The 14,941-nt window shown below is 41.0% G+C and overlaps 1 protein-coding gene across 2 annotated transcripts in view; it reads left to right on the top strand.

Annotated features, from left to right (window-relative positions):
* Positions 1-14,941, top strand: part of SPTLC3 (serine palmitoyltransferase long chain base subunit 3) — a 303,012-nt gene that overhangs the window by 114,706 nt on the left and 173,365 nt on the right. The gene's annotated exons all lie outside the window — the stretch shown is intronic.

Here is a 14,941-nt window from a genome sequence, read left to right as displayed (position 1 = left end):
TCCTGGCTTGTATCAGGAATAGTGTGGCCAGCAGGAGTAGGGAAGTGATGGTGCCTCTGTACTCAGCACTGGTGAGGCCACACCTTGAATATTGTGTTCAGTTTTGGGCCCCTCAGTACAGGAAGAACATCAAGCTGCTGGAGCATGTCCAAATCAAGGCAACAAAGCTGTTGAAGGGTCTGGAGAGCAGGTCTTATGAGGAGAGGTTGAGGGAACTTGGGTTGTTTAGTCTGGAGAAGAGGAGGCTGACGGGAGACCTTACTGCTCTCTACAACTACCTGAAAGGAGGTTGTAGCGAGGTGGTGTTGGTCTCTTCTCCCAGGTCACTAGCGACAGAACGAGAAGAAATGGCTTCAAGCTGCATCAGGGGAGGCTTAGATTAGATATTAGGAAAAATTTCTTTACTGAGAGAGTGGTCAGGCACTGGAACAGGCTGCCCAGAGAGGTGGTAGAGTCGCCATCCCTGGAGGTATTTAAAAGACATGTGGACATGGCACTTCAGGGCATGGTTTAGGAGACATGGTGGTGTTGGGTTGATGGTTGGACTTTGATCCTAGAGGTCTTTTCCAACCTTAATGATTCTATGAATCTGTGAAATTCAAGTCCTGTGAGTACATGCTGTCCTCCAGCTCTTAGAAATACATCCCCTTAAGCCTTTTTTCTCTACAATTAAAATTTGGTCCTGCTAATCTAGCACTGGACCTCATATTTTGTTCTTCATTCATAATTGGAAGTTAATTGCTATCACAGTACAAATAATAAAATTATTCTGTAATGATCATGATGTAAACTCCTGGCGAAGGAAGCATTTAGGAAGAAAGAACTCTGTATGACCTCATGTTAATCAAAATTGCTGTTTAACCTAGTGCTTCTGTGGTATTGTTAATAATAATAAATGCAAAATGATGTATCCCGGTCCAGCAGGTAATTATACTTGACCGGGTTTAATTGATTTGCTTTGTGTTCAGTTGCGCTCAACTGACATACAAGTGACATCTCATAAGTTTATGGCACCTGTCACTCATCCCGAATAAATGGTCTTTTCAGAGATACAGAATTAATTTTCTGTTGAAAGTGAAATGGTCTTGATATGGAATGCAACTACCTTATTCACGTTAGCTTAGGAAATGCAGATTTTTTTCCCTTGATTAGAAGGCTCAAGGAATGCATAAATAATATTTAATATCTATTATATACTGAATCTCTGAAAATTGGAATGGTTTAATGAATCTTGAAGAAAGCTGATCCTCATAATTGTGATTTGTGAGATCCTTTTATTCTTCCCTACCTTTGATATTGAATTGCCCAGTATTTGAGAACGCTTCCTGAAAGAGCTCTCTGATTTGTATCAGCTCGCAAAAATTTAAAAACTCAGACTTGTAGCTATGATGTGCCTAAACATCCCTTTTATCACCATCAGCCTCCGGCTGGGAAGGTGACGCTCTCTTTAGTGGCAATCTGCTCCACTCGTTTTCCACCCAAATGCAGTCAGAGTTAGCTCTTCATTTAAAGATGGCTGTTGCAAGAGTCAGTCATTTGCCGATTATTTTGGGTAGCTTCGCTGTATTCACCCAGGTAATTTCTATGCTCCTCATTTAGTGAATACTTTTTAAAGTTATCCTGTAAGGTTCCAGGGCATCAGACTGACATCTTCTAGAGCTCTGTATGCTTCTTGCTCTGTATGCTGTGGATGCTTTGTGCTGTAACCTTTCACTAATAAGAAAAATCAATATTTTAAGTCCCATCCTGTTACAGTGTTCAAATTTACTCTGTTTAGATGTAAATTTGTTTAATCCTCTCTGGAACTAAAAGCAAGGGAAGAAACCTTAGCAATTCTGCAAATGGATTTAGACCTTGAAGGATGTGATTTCCAGGACCAGACATCTTGCCTCTTAGGTTTAATGCTAAAAAAATATATACACAATATCCTGTTTGGTATTGAAGTGACACAGACAGCAGGGACAGACTATTACAAAGCCTGGTCTTGTCTTCTCAGTGTCATAAGCAGACAGGGAAGGAGATGGTCCCTTTGGACTTTCTGTAGCAATGTGGTTTTCTGCCGCAACATGGTTTGCTTTCTGCATGGAAGAAATCGATAGCAAGGGAAGGGTAGTGTAAACTATTTGTGAGGCTTTAGTAGGTATTGATTCCTGCAGCTTGTTTCGTCATGGCAGCCTGAAGAAAGAGCTTCATTGTTTCTAACTGTTTGCTCGTGGTACCAGAGCTCTCCAGATGGTGGATCATAGTCATGTTGCAAGGAGTGTAGTGGTTTGCCTTCTTGTTTTCTGCCTTCCTTCTCCTCATGTCGCTGTTATGGTCCATGTGGAGTGAGGAAACTATGGGCTGATGGACTAATATTCTGGCACTGCAAGGACTCCCATAAATTTTTTTCTTGGTTATGAAAAAATAAAGTGGGGGGGAAACAATGCTGGAATGCTTTATGCCTCCCTGGGGAGAGAAAGGAGGTAGACCAGGGTGTGGGGCACAAAGCTGAGAAAAACGTGAGCTACAGGCACACCTTCTGCTTTACAACGTAGCTATTCTGGGAAAGTATCGCTCTTCTGCCAAAATCCATTCTTTCCCAACCCAGCTTCATGAGTTCAGGTACCTGCTACAAGCCTCTCTCTCCTATCTACGACTCTAGAGAAGGTGGTAAAAGCTGCTAGGTAGCTGTCCATCACTTGCTTGTTCCTGTTCCACAACCAGAACAAGTTTTCTCCAGATACTGGCAGAGAGTGTCAGAAGTTTAAATAGGTTTTGCTGGTGAACCGTGCTCCTGTCAAAGCCTTGCTGCTTGGATCCTGTCCCTTAGCATGTCCTTCGGGAAGCCTGGGGCAGACTGTGCTTTTGCTGTGGTGTATCTCTCCTGATGTGAAGATCTCAGAGGGATATGACCCTACCCTGAACATGATTTGAATTACAAGATGGGTTCCCTCCTCTGCCACTGTTTGGAAAGGGGAGGTGACAATACGTCTCTTTTGCCTTTCTGCAAATGCTTTTGCGTTTTTGAGCATGACTTTGAAAACCCCAGTGGTACAGTTCATTAAAATATAACTTGTGTGTAGTTGAAAACATAAGGTTAATGCATTATTAGGAGCAATGTAATATATTGACTACCACATAAGTCTCCAAGCTTGTGTCTTCCTCCAGATAGCTCCTGATGCTGTAAGCTATATGATTAAAACCTATTGTCATATATTGCATCAACCATCTATTTTAAGATTAGTTGATGTTTTCTCAAGGGAGTAATTCAAATAATGTTGCAAAGAAATCACTCCTCAGCCTTCCTAGACTTTAAAATTTATATTTAATATAAAATAACCTTAGCCACATGATTTAACCCTTTCAGGGAGGGAGGCCCGGAAACACGTTTCAGACAAAAAAACCTCTGGGTGAGTCCCATATCACCCAAAAGTGCCATGATAGCTGTACACCCTCACTAATATGAAGTGTGGAGAGATGAAAAGGCCCTGGGACAATTCTTTCTATCAGCATTAGGTTTCCAAAGTGTGAGTGTGAACTAGATAATAATAGGGAGGAAACTAATTTGCTAGCAGTTTCTATGAAGCCAGTAGTCCCTGCCTCAATGCCCATTTAACTTAGCACAGTAGGGAGCTTGAAAATATAGACAGTAAAATTCTCCCTTTATAATGATGAATTAATTTAGCCAGCCTAGTTAATTCAAATGCAAATTATGTATTGAAAGTGTCCATTATTTATTGCTTCATCTAAGACTGTTTCTCTGTTGCTCTCCTTAATTTCTGAAGTGCAGCAGAGAAGTGCTGAGCTACCAAATGCTCTCTTAGACTCCAGCCAATTTTAGTACGCTTTCAAATTATGTTTGGTTTTTATTCTCTGGTTTAAACCTAATTTTGGGCTTGTTTATTTGCTTTGACTTGTTCGTGGTTTCCAGCTGTGGAGCATTTCTGCTGCCAAGCAGTTCATTTTCGAGCAAGCGTTTGGATACCAGTAAGAGGAGCACCTCATCCCACCTGGATGACCACTGCCCATTGCATATTGCGTTTTGCTTCAGGTCAGGCTGGAAAGCAACTGCATGGTCCTGTTCTCTGTATGTGTTTGCACACGTACTCACACATACGTGTACACAAACACATACTCCCATGTGTAGGAGTCCTCTTGGATATTTTCCTCTGGGTAATAGTTTGTTGTGTTCTTCCCCCCACCAATTATTTTTAACAACATGAGAACCTTTCGTGGCCACATTTTGAGGAAGGATGACCACCACCTGAGATATCCTAGCTTGACAGAAGGATGATATCCTTTCCTGGAGGTACAGCAACTCACTGGAGGTCCAGCAGTCCTGAGGTGCCAGTGCCAGAGTAACCCTCTGCCTCTCATTCCGATGGGCATTATCCGTGTAACACCACCCAGAGGAATAAGCATCTTATTTGAGAAAATCATAAGAAAATGAAGGAGAGGACAGAACAAAAGAAAAGAATGGTATATACGGAGGAAGTTGTCTAATTCTGGTATTTCTAGGGCTTTGTTTATTTCTATTGTGTATCTATCTCTATTTTTTGGGAAATACTGCACCACAATGACTGAGTAGAGAGCAGCTCTCTTTTACCAGTGTCCTCTCATGAGCAGAGATTTCCATTTGTGTCATAGGAAGATGGTATTGTTTGAACCATCAGCTGGTTGCTTAGGGGGAATCCATTGCCGGCCTCAACTAAAAAATGCCAGAGTATCCAAAAATAGATGGCAGCTAAGTAGGAGATCAGGCTGCAATTTTGTAAAGAGTAGGTGATGATTGAAGTGTTTTGTGTTTAACAGCAAGGAGAGTCTATTTCCACTCACACTGCAATCATAGTTTTCTTTTTCCATGTAAAAGGGGAAAAATGCTATGTTATTTTCACCTGGTCAGACAGGCGAAGCAGAATGGCCAGACACCCTTGCAAGGACTGCCAAATAATTTCTTTTCACGTGAAGAACATCTTTTGCTGGACATGGCTCTCCATCTACCTTCAGCATTCTCTGAAATCTGTGCTTAAAATGGATGAGAGAAGCGCTATGATCCCTTTCCTCACACAGGTAGTAAATGATTCTTCATTTAAGATCCTGAAAAAAACATCCAATCTCACAGCCTTTCCCAGCTGGAGATGTCAAAAACCTAAGGGCCAACCTGGAGTTATGTTCTGTGAGCCCTATTCAAAACAATCTGGAGAAGGGCATCTGAAATACCATTTATTTTTGCCCACTTATGTGTCTTTAAGTGGGCACAGTCTTCCATTTTAAACAGCAGCTTTATACCTTGTGCACATCTTCCAGATTAGACAATGAGGGTCAAGCTGTGCATATTATGTTGCTCTGCTCCACGTGCTCTCTAGCCCTTGCCTTGGATATGTTTCCCCAGCACTGACGTTGTTAAGCTGCTATTTCTATTCTGCTTGCAAGCATTAGGAAAGTTTTCAGTGTTAAACATGCAGCTGGGAGAGCAGGATATGAAAGGAAGGAAGACTGAGAACTTTGTTTTGTGTTTGTCAGATACTCTGACATTTCCAAATATCTTGGATGTTATGGGCTTTTGGAATTTAATTGCAAAACTACCCTTGATGGTAACAGGAATTGGTTATATTCCCTAGTGTTCACTTTCTGGCCATTTCTTAAACTGGTTGATAATTGTATTCCTACAATGTACATAAAGACAAATGATCCCACATGTTGACAGTCTTTTTTCTGTATTCCAAATGTTCTTGTTTATAAAAGATTTTAAGAAGTATTTTCTTTTTCTTAGAAAGGTTTTAGCCTAGGTTTAAGTTTTCTTATTTAGGCTTTATAGTGTAACAACAGCCTTGCAGAAACACTACAGGTCCTTAAAAATTTAACAACTATAATCTGTATCAGTTTAGTTCAGCACATTGCAAAAACATATCATCTGTTGCTTCAGCTGTAGCTCAGCTGGTGAGGCACAATGCAGAGAGAGGCATAAAGAAAGGAAGGCTGCTGTTGTTTAGCCATCTGAACACTCATCTGTGCATGGGGATGCTTAGCAAGAGGTATCCCTGAATCATCTCCTATGCAGAGATCTCTTAGTTCAGGACAGGGAAAAGAAGCAACTGCTCTATGTTGCAGTTTGATCCAAGTTCAAAGGCACTCTTATTCCAAAATAAGTGTCTTAATTTAGGTGGAATAGCTGCTGCAATTTAAATTTATATGCTACCTCAAATAGAATTAATTTTCAAGCATAGACAAGCTTTAAGCTTTTGGAGGCTGACTTTAATTAGTACAGCTGACAGTACCACCTCAGAGCTGGTTTATCTTAATGACAGAGCTAAACTTCATTAAGTTTTCTGAGCAGCATAAGAAAATGCAAATAAGACAGAGCCCCTTAAAGGGCTTGTGACTACCCATCATTTTTATAACTGATGTGATTTTCTGTCATCACCCCATCGGCTTCCTCTTGTTATTGTGTGTATCAGCTGCATTTCCAACTTGGAACCATACCCAAATATTTGACTGGTACAGCAGTGCCTCTGCGAGGTTGGCAGAAGGTGGCACTGTTGCTGGGAATGATATACAGCCACAGCCTTGAGCAATCCTGTAGCGTTTTGCACCATGTCTGGGCAAGATGGTGCAGGCAGAGGAGAGTCTTGCTTTCTAAGACATGGACCATGCTGTGCAGCCATACAAGAAGCAGAGTAGCTGCAGCTGGCGTGGCCCCATTCCTCAGAAAACATCTGTTTTTCAAAGATAAGTACATTAGCTTGCAGGTTTTGTGTGATGTTAACATGTCCTCTTCCCTCAGCTAGGAAAATGAGCAAAATAAGCTTGTCTTTGCCTGCAAACGGCACTGCAGTATTCTGTGTTAATCAGCAACCGGGAGCTGGTTTATTCAGCAGCCTGAAAACCAGAGTGGCTCTAGTGACCCAGGGAGGTACAAGGTTGTATAGCACTCGCAGCTGCAGCAAAAGCAGGGCATCACCTCAGCCTGGAGAGTAAAAGCTGCTGGCAACTTTCTGCAGCTCAGAGACAGAGCTTTTCCCTTTAATTCCTTATCTGGATGGTGGCTTATTTCTCTTCTGCTCATAGGCAACAGTTGTTGGGTTAAAAAAAAATAATCAAGAAATACAGTGCCAAATATTTTTTTATTTAATTAAAAGCAGCAGATTCTTACTGACGTTTCCCCACCTCCCCTGTATTCCATTTCTCTTTCAGGACTGCCGTAAAAGCCAGCATCAAACTTCTGGAGCTGACCCAGCTCTAGGGAATACTAGGGCCAGAAGAAAAATCTCTTTTGGTGATGAGAAGTAGAGGAAATAAAGTCAGTTTGTTATTAAAAAAGAAGGGGATAATACGTTTATGTTAAACAATGATTTTATAATAAATGTGATGTACAGTGACAGTATGTTAAATTTCCTAGTCAACAGGGGACAATACAGAACAATTTGTGGCAAAAGGAAACAGATGCAATTCTGTCTGCAGCTTCACACATCTGCTCTGCAAGCCAGTGCTCCTCCTATAATTCTCTAGGATGGATCCAATAAAAATGATATACAATTTTATTGTGTTAGTGGCACTAGTTATTAGAGTGAGGAGCCAGAAAGCTTACCCAGAGGCTGAACCTTTCCTGCCTTTTAGTGCAGAGTAAATGACGAGGCTGTTGCTGGTAACAGCACTACTACAATAGGAAAAAGAAATCATTTTGGAGCGCTTAGCATGCTGGAGTGGGTGGCTCAAAATCAAAGGGGGAAAGCTAATAAAAGAGTAATAGACAAAGATGTATCATGAAGGGTGGAAATTAAATTTTGAGATGGTATTTTAAATAAAATTTAAAAAGAAAGGAAAACCCTAAAGTTATAGAAGAAATCTGTGGGATTCTCTGCCCCTGCCCTATGGGTTGATGCGTCGATCATAATTTTCCATACAGACTTTTATTTTGATTTTACATGGCTGTAGTTTGGAAAGTGAAGCCGAGTGAAATGGGGTAAAATAAATAATACCAGCTTTCATTCTGTATCAGAATATCTACAAAAGGACTGAAATGCAGTCCAACTGATCTCCCTTACAACCAAAACTTGCGCTCTTGGGTAAAACCCCCTGAGTGTCCCTTTGCAGGTAGGCCCTACACAGTGTTTCCAGGTATCCTTGCAGTTGCAGAGCAATGCTTTGTTCCTGGATAAGCCATAGCTGATATAGGAAGTGCGATGTTTCCCAGGGATGCTGGGCCTGACTGGCTGTTTCTGTTTCACAATGAGCTGTAACCCCAGGTTATTTCCACAAAATGCTATCTATAGACAGAAGTCCAGCCCAAACTGGGAGAAAAATGATTTATTTCCTGCAGAAATGCACCATGGCAATCCTCTGCTTAATCCATGAGAGCTGGCGCCTCTGAGGTGGCCATTGAAGAGCAATTATAGCACATGGGGACTGAGAGGTGAACACTCAATAGCATTAGCTATTTACAGAAGCGAGCAGGAGGGGTATAGAAATATACTTCATTTCTACACATTTTTTTTCTTGTAATTGCCTGACTTTCAAAGCCCCTGATTCAAGACCGTGTTTATAAAGCCATTTTTTCAAAGCTTAGCTGTTCTGCACTTTCCAGGGTGTCCTGGTCAGATGGCTAAAACTGAAAGCTCTCAGCATCCTCGCCCTCTTTTAAGCCTTCACCCTCACATTGCAACCTCTGAGGCAAGAGAGTCCATTGAAACCGGGTCCAGCTCCCCTGAGCGCTGAGCAGTGACACAGCTGCCTCTCCTCAGCATGGTCGCCCCTTGTGGGGGCCATGTCCTCGGCCCAGGAGGGGTTTTTTTGCCAGTTTTCTGAGGTATTTTGCCACCTGCCATCAACCCTGGGGTAACAAAGCTGAGAGGGGAGTGGAAAAAGGGACAGCAGAGGAAGGGAAATGGGGAGCCACCATGGCACAGGGTTGAGAAGACTTTTCTGTGAAGGGCTGCTGGCCTGACAAAAAATGGCCACCACCTCCTCACCTGTCATGTCGCCTCGTCCTCTCCAGAGCCATCACCACTTGTGCGTGAAAGTCACACCCTCACACACTAAAGCAGCAGGTTCTGCTGGTTTTGTGCTATGGCTTTTCCTGATTTTTAATATCTAAGAAGTCCCAGGTGACAGCACCTGCTTTTATTGAGGCATTTGGTATGACAGACTTGGGAGTGACCGGTGTTATTCCCTCTCTCCTGCTTTCCCTAGGTGTTTATAGAGCTGAGGTGCTCAGTAAAAACTTTGTGGGCAGCCAAAGCACAGGCCTTAACCATGTCTTTGAATATTTTATTTTTATTAGCAAAGTCTTTTATCTGCTGAAAAAGAAGTTCAAAGCACTAACTGAACAACCCCTCTCACCTCAGTATGGACACTGCAGTAGGAACAACGTGTTTTCTTTTCTGGTCACATATCCTTTATGAAATGTAAATAAACACTAGGCTATGAAGCATGTGCTTTTGCAGAATATAATGTTATTTAGAAATTGAAAGACTCTTGCCAGGTAAAACAGTGGGCGGATTTGTTTTTTCTCTAGCAATAAAACATTGCACTTAATACCCATCACAGAAGTTAAAGCAGTGCGAATGCATATTAGAGGCAGTCAAACCAGTTTACCTTATGCTTAAGGTAGTTTAGTTTACTGGATTACGATAATCAGATTCAGATACTAGAAACCCTAAAAAGTTAGAATTTCTTTTACTGTGAAAGATTATTGCATTTGAAAATTAATCCATACTAAAACTTGACAAACTTAAATCCAGAACAAAAATTCAAAAAATCTTCAGACAGGAATGTCCAAATACTACCTTTCAGGACTTTAGCCTGAAGTGATTTAATGCTTTTTAAATAAAAAATAATTTCTGTTTGCAGAACCACACTGAAACGTTTTATCCTCGTTTATGTTACTGAATTGTTGCAGTGACCTGTGGGAAGTATAGTTGCTCTCTGCAGGCTGAGGTGTTTTGCCAGACAGTTGCATGTTAGTACTATAAGGATACTAACATTTTGACTCTGTCTCACAAACCAAATATTGCAATACCGGTTTATTTAACTTGAGGCAAAATATTTTGACCTCACTTCCTAAATGACACCCAAACACTTTGAAAAGACCACAGCTTTTTGTTCCAAGAAGCTCTTTTCCAATGTAAATGTATTTCAGTGGAACACTCCTGAGCCACTTCAATTTCCAGCCACAATTTCAAAAAGTAGTCTTTTACAACCTTTCTTGCTAGGTAAGACCAAACCTTTCTGCATGTTTTTCTGAATAAACAAACCATTAGTTAGAGCTGTAATGCAGAAAGCAAACCTTTCAACATTGATCTTTTGCTGGCCAGTTAGGAAATGTGTGAGAAAATGTTTTGCCAGGTTACATTACTGATTATTTTAGAATAAAACGAGCCAAGAGGATAACTAGGCAAATAAAATGGGTCAATAGTTAAGAACAGTTTTATGAGTTCTGTTGAACTGCACAGGAAAAAGCCAATGGCAACAAGACTGCGGTGGCAAATATGCTTAACAAATGTGCTGTTTCTGATGCTGTTGTGACCCACAATAAAGTAAGATAAACTACTGGCGTGGCCCCTGGAAACCAGCTGGCTTGACAGGATACCTGAAGAAACACAGAACTTATACGATAATGAGAGAGTAAGGGGCCAAATTCCTTACTGCTTAAGGTTTTGAGCCTTAAAACAGAAAAAAAAAAGGCCATTGGAATCCTAAATTTCTAAACTTTGCACTCCAGCTCAACGTTTCAGACATCTCATATGCTAGCAATGTGGTGACCTGAGACTGGGATTTGGCCTACTCTGACAAAGGGTCTATTTGCTAATTGCTGAGCATGATCCAGCTGGGGCATTTGGATGCCCTCAGCACACCAGGGTACACAGCCTATTCAGAAATCTGGAATAGATTTCTGGAAGGCTACAAATTGAGATAAACATAACAGGCATAATTTTCAGCTAGCATAAACTTCTGTAACCCTACTTAAGTGAGAATAACTGAGTCCACGGATTTATATGAGGTGATGATTATTTATTTTCACTTTGTGTTAAAAATTAAGCTGAAAAATCAGGTTAATCATTCTGAACGGGTCTTTTTTCCCCTTCAGCTCCCATTCATTCATTCCTGACTGAGCAAATGTTTTCCTTGATTAAAGGACTGCAGACAGTGTCAGAACAAAATGCACTTCTTGCATATTTGCTCTGCCTATGATGCTGAAGTCACTCGTGTGTCAGTTTTTCGGTATTTTTCATGGTTCAAAGACACACCCCCCAAAAAAGTACATGAAAGGAGCATCTTGCAGAAATCCTGTTAGCAGAAAGCAATATAATGAACAAGTCTGTTTTGGAAACCATTAAGAACTATCATCCATAAGAGTAATCCTGAATAAATTGTCTGATAGCCTGAAGCCCAGTGTGTTCTTGTGCGTAATTGCCACAGTGAAGAACATGCATATGTTAAATTAAAGGTATGATTTTTATATTTCTTTTTTTGCTCGGTTAAGTGCCATACTTGCTTCACTTACTGTCAGCATAAGGCTTCAGGCCTCCTTGTAAAGTAATAACCAATACAGTTATATATACAGCCATTGTTCTGTGGCAGGTGACAGCACAGCTTTGCATTAATATAATATTATTAATATCACTAATATATTCACTGGTAGAGCCAGTGCATCTTACAAACAGGTTATTATTTTTGAATTGTCTGGCTGTTGCTTACACTTCATTGTCTAATGCCACATTTGGAAACAGCTGGCCATGGCTGTGTCACATACAAAAACAAACATCTTATGACTGTATTAAGTTCAACCCTTGTTTTTCTCTGCTTGGGTTCTGAACCATGGCTGCTACCACAAGACTGATTAATGACCATGGGATTAACAGCAAATACATTGTGCATGTGTGCTACAGGCGATGTGGCTGATCTTTAGGAGATGACATGAATGAACTCATTTATGATTCAAGAGTAGCAAAATGGCCTCACAGACCAGCAAAACTTTCCATCCTTTTTCATAGAATCACGCTGTAATCAGTAAGCATGCTAAGTTATGTTATCTATAATGTCATATTGCAGGAGCCTGGTGGCTTATGTGACCCGCAAATCACTGCCCCAGTAAAAGAGCTTTGCAAAGAGAGAGCATAAAAGTCACCCAAACTGAGAGAAGCAATGGAGGAAGCTATGCTTTTAAATACAGACTGGCTCATATCACAAGCCAGCTGGCTGAGAATAAATAGTTTACAATTTTAAATCAGTGAGTATTTCTAACTGATATTTCTTTTTGTATCATGCAGTCACTGTGAGACAGTGTTAATTCCTGTAATATTATATACTAATGTTTTACACAAAGTATATTGAGGACAAGAAGGGGAGCTTTCAAAAGCAGCAGACTGACCCAAGCTAAAATGACCCACAATCACAAGACTTTTTAGGAGCTCTTGAAAAATCACAGGCAAAGGGGTTTGTTTTGTTTTACTGTAAGCACAGGCAGGAGCATGGACCTGCTGGGGTGTGGGGGGGTATCTGCTGAGCACATTATTGGAGTGTATCTCAGAGGTGGCCATGACAGCTGCCTGGTTCTGGTGCCAGGGTGTCCTACCCTGCCAAGGGATGCAGCTTCTGGTCACCTTGTGTGACCTGTGGACAGCCCCAGGCCTTCCCCTGGCCCCAGCTGATCCACCTCTCTCTGGTCTCTGGATCTGGTTCCCGCTCAGTGTACTTACCCACTTCTATGGTTATTAGTGTCCACCAGGATGGGAACTGATATGATAAACCAGAGAGACAGCAGGTATTTTGAGTAGCGCACTGGAGAATGAGACACAAGTGGTAAAGCCTGGGGCTTCTGGAGGCATGTGGTTTAGAGACAGGACATAGTTCCTACAAATGATTTGCCAAATGTTTCTTATAAATCTTCTGTCTAAAATTGTAAGATCTGTCAAAGTTCCCTGGGATTTATAGCAGCCTAATAACCATAATAAATGGCTGTATTAGCACAGAGAGAACATGCCTAGGGTGATTAATAGATTTTTCTCAAAGTCATAGATAAAAATGAACAGCAGAGGAAAGGAAAACCTTTGTATTAACTCTGTGGGAGCTCCCATATTAATTGGCACATAATCAGGTACAGCTGCTAATAATTATTCAGTTCTTTAAACCAAAACACACAACACTGCTAATACAGCCTTAAGAGCTAGAGATTACAGGATATGCAAATATTCTTTGAATCTTGGGTTGCTGGATGAAATTCACATTTTCTTATAAGCTTACAGACATAGATCCTGGGTTCTGCTTATGTCAAGATGTGACAATGTGGGATTCCCTCGTGTCATAAACCATCTCCTCTCCTATTTGCATGTCACTGAATAATATCTGTCAGAAGATACTTTTTTTTGTATCCTATATCTTGATAAAACCAGTCTTCTTGATGGGACGTTCTGCAGATTTTTTGTGGGATCTTCTACTGGATATTGTTGTCTTCTGGAGAAACCATGTATCTCAGCTTGCCAGAGCGACCACTGAGTCACACAACACCAGGCGAGTTCAAATAAAGTAAACTTACGAAAGCAAATTAATTGTATAGCAACAAAGGATTAAGCTCTTGATTACAACATTGGAAGCAGTTACAGACACAGCAAAAAAATCCCCAAGCATTTAAGAAACCTACAGTGACTCTAACAACAACTTCTCATTCAGCTGTCACTTAGGTTTTTTCCTCTTGGCTGTCAAAGCAAGGAGCCGATTCAGCAGAATTCCCCCTCCATAGGGCTGGATTTTCAAGGAGGCTATCATCCTGGGGTTTCCATTAACTTTAATACTCAAGGGTTTTCTTGTTGTTGAATACAAAGTTTCTCAAGGATCTCTCTGTTTCTTTACTCACTTAGGGTCTCTTCCCCTCCCGCAGCCTTGGCACAGGTTTTATGTGTCCACATAAGTATTAATGACGTATCTTTAACATGAAGCATGACAGCGCTGCTTTGTGGATAGGGTCACTGGAGTGCTGAACTTTTCCCATTCCCTTTAGCAGGTCAGCTGAGTTGCATTTAGTAGTGTTTATGTAATGTTTTTGTTAATCCCATAAGTCTGCTTGTGCAACATTTATGTCTTTTGGCTTCATGGCACTTTTACAGTGACCATACAAGCCATTTTGCTACATGCTAGATATTTTAGGGTTTGTATTGCATTTAAGAATGGCTTTTGGGACATGTGAAACACTTTCTTGTAATTAGTCAAAGCTGTGACAGTTTTCACATGTGTCTTTCTAAAGCTAATGGGCAGGTGCATTTTTTTCTTCTCTCCAAAATACTGTTCTCTGTCTCAGCCTAGATGTTCCTCTTATGAATATTCATAAATGTGATATGAATTTGTGTGAGAGGTGTGCTCTTTTCTCTTATTTTATGTTCTTCCTTCTGTTTGTGTCTGCAGCATGCTGACTTTATGATACACACACCCACACACCACACCACGCCCCCCCCCCCCCCCCCAAAAAAAAAAAAGGGGGGGGAAAGGATAAATAAGTAAATACAGACACTTGTGTAAAAGTTAGTGCTGGGTGTTGCCTGGCGACTAATAGCTGTCAGAGCTAAATTAGCCAAGCTGCTTTGGAGACATGAGTCATTAGTGTACAGGGACCTCAGGAACAGCAAAATGCATGAAGGAGAGATTAACCGAGCTCAGAAGAAGAGGCAAAGGTGAAACAGTTAGTAAGGTGTGGGCTAAAGTCCTTGAGGTAATCTTTGTCAGCGTTATTTGCTGCTGCCTTTTTTTGCTATGGTGAAAGAGTTTCCTTCCTTTTTTTCAAATGCCCTTGTTTTCTTGGGCTGACTCTATGGCTTGCTTTTTCTGATAGAAGCATGAACGGTTTGGATATATGTTTCGTGATTTTGTTCAAAACGTGTTATTTTCCTGAGTAGAACTTTCCCGATTTTGTGTACTTCAAAGGCACAATAAAGAGTGTGCAGAATGAAATCATAACTGGTATGAGGTA

Source organism: Phalacrocorax carbo, chromosome 3 (assembly GCF_963921805.1).
Source record: "Phalacrocorax carbo chromosome 3, bPhaCar2.1, whole genome shotgun sequence".
Lineage (NCBI taxonomy): Eukaryota > Metazoa > Chordata > Aves > Suliformes > Phalacrocoracidae > Phalacrocorax > Phalacrocorax carbo.
This window is presented reverse-complemented; position numbering and strand designations above follow the sequence as displayed.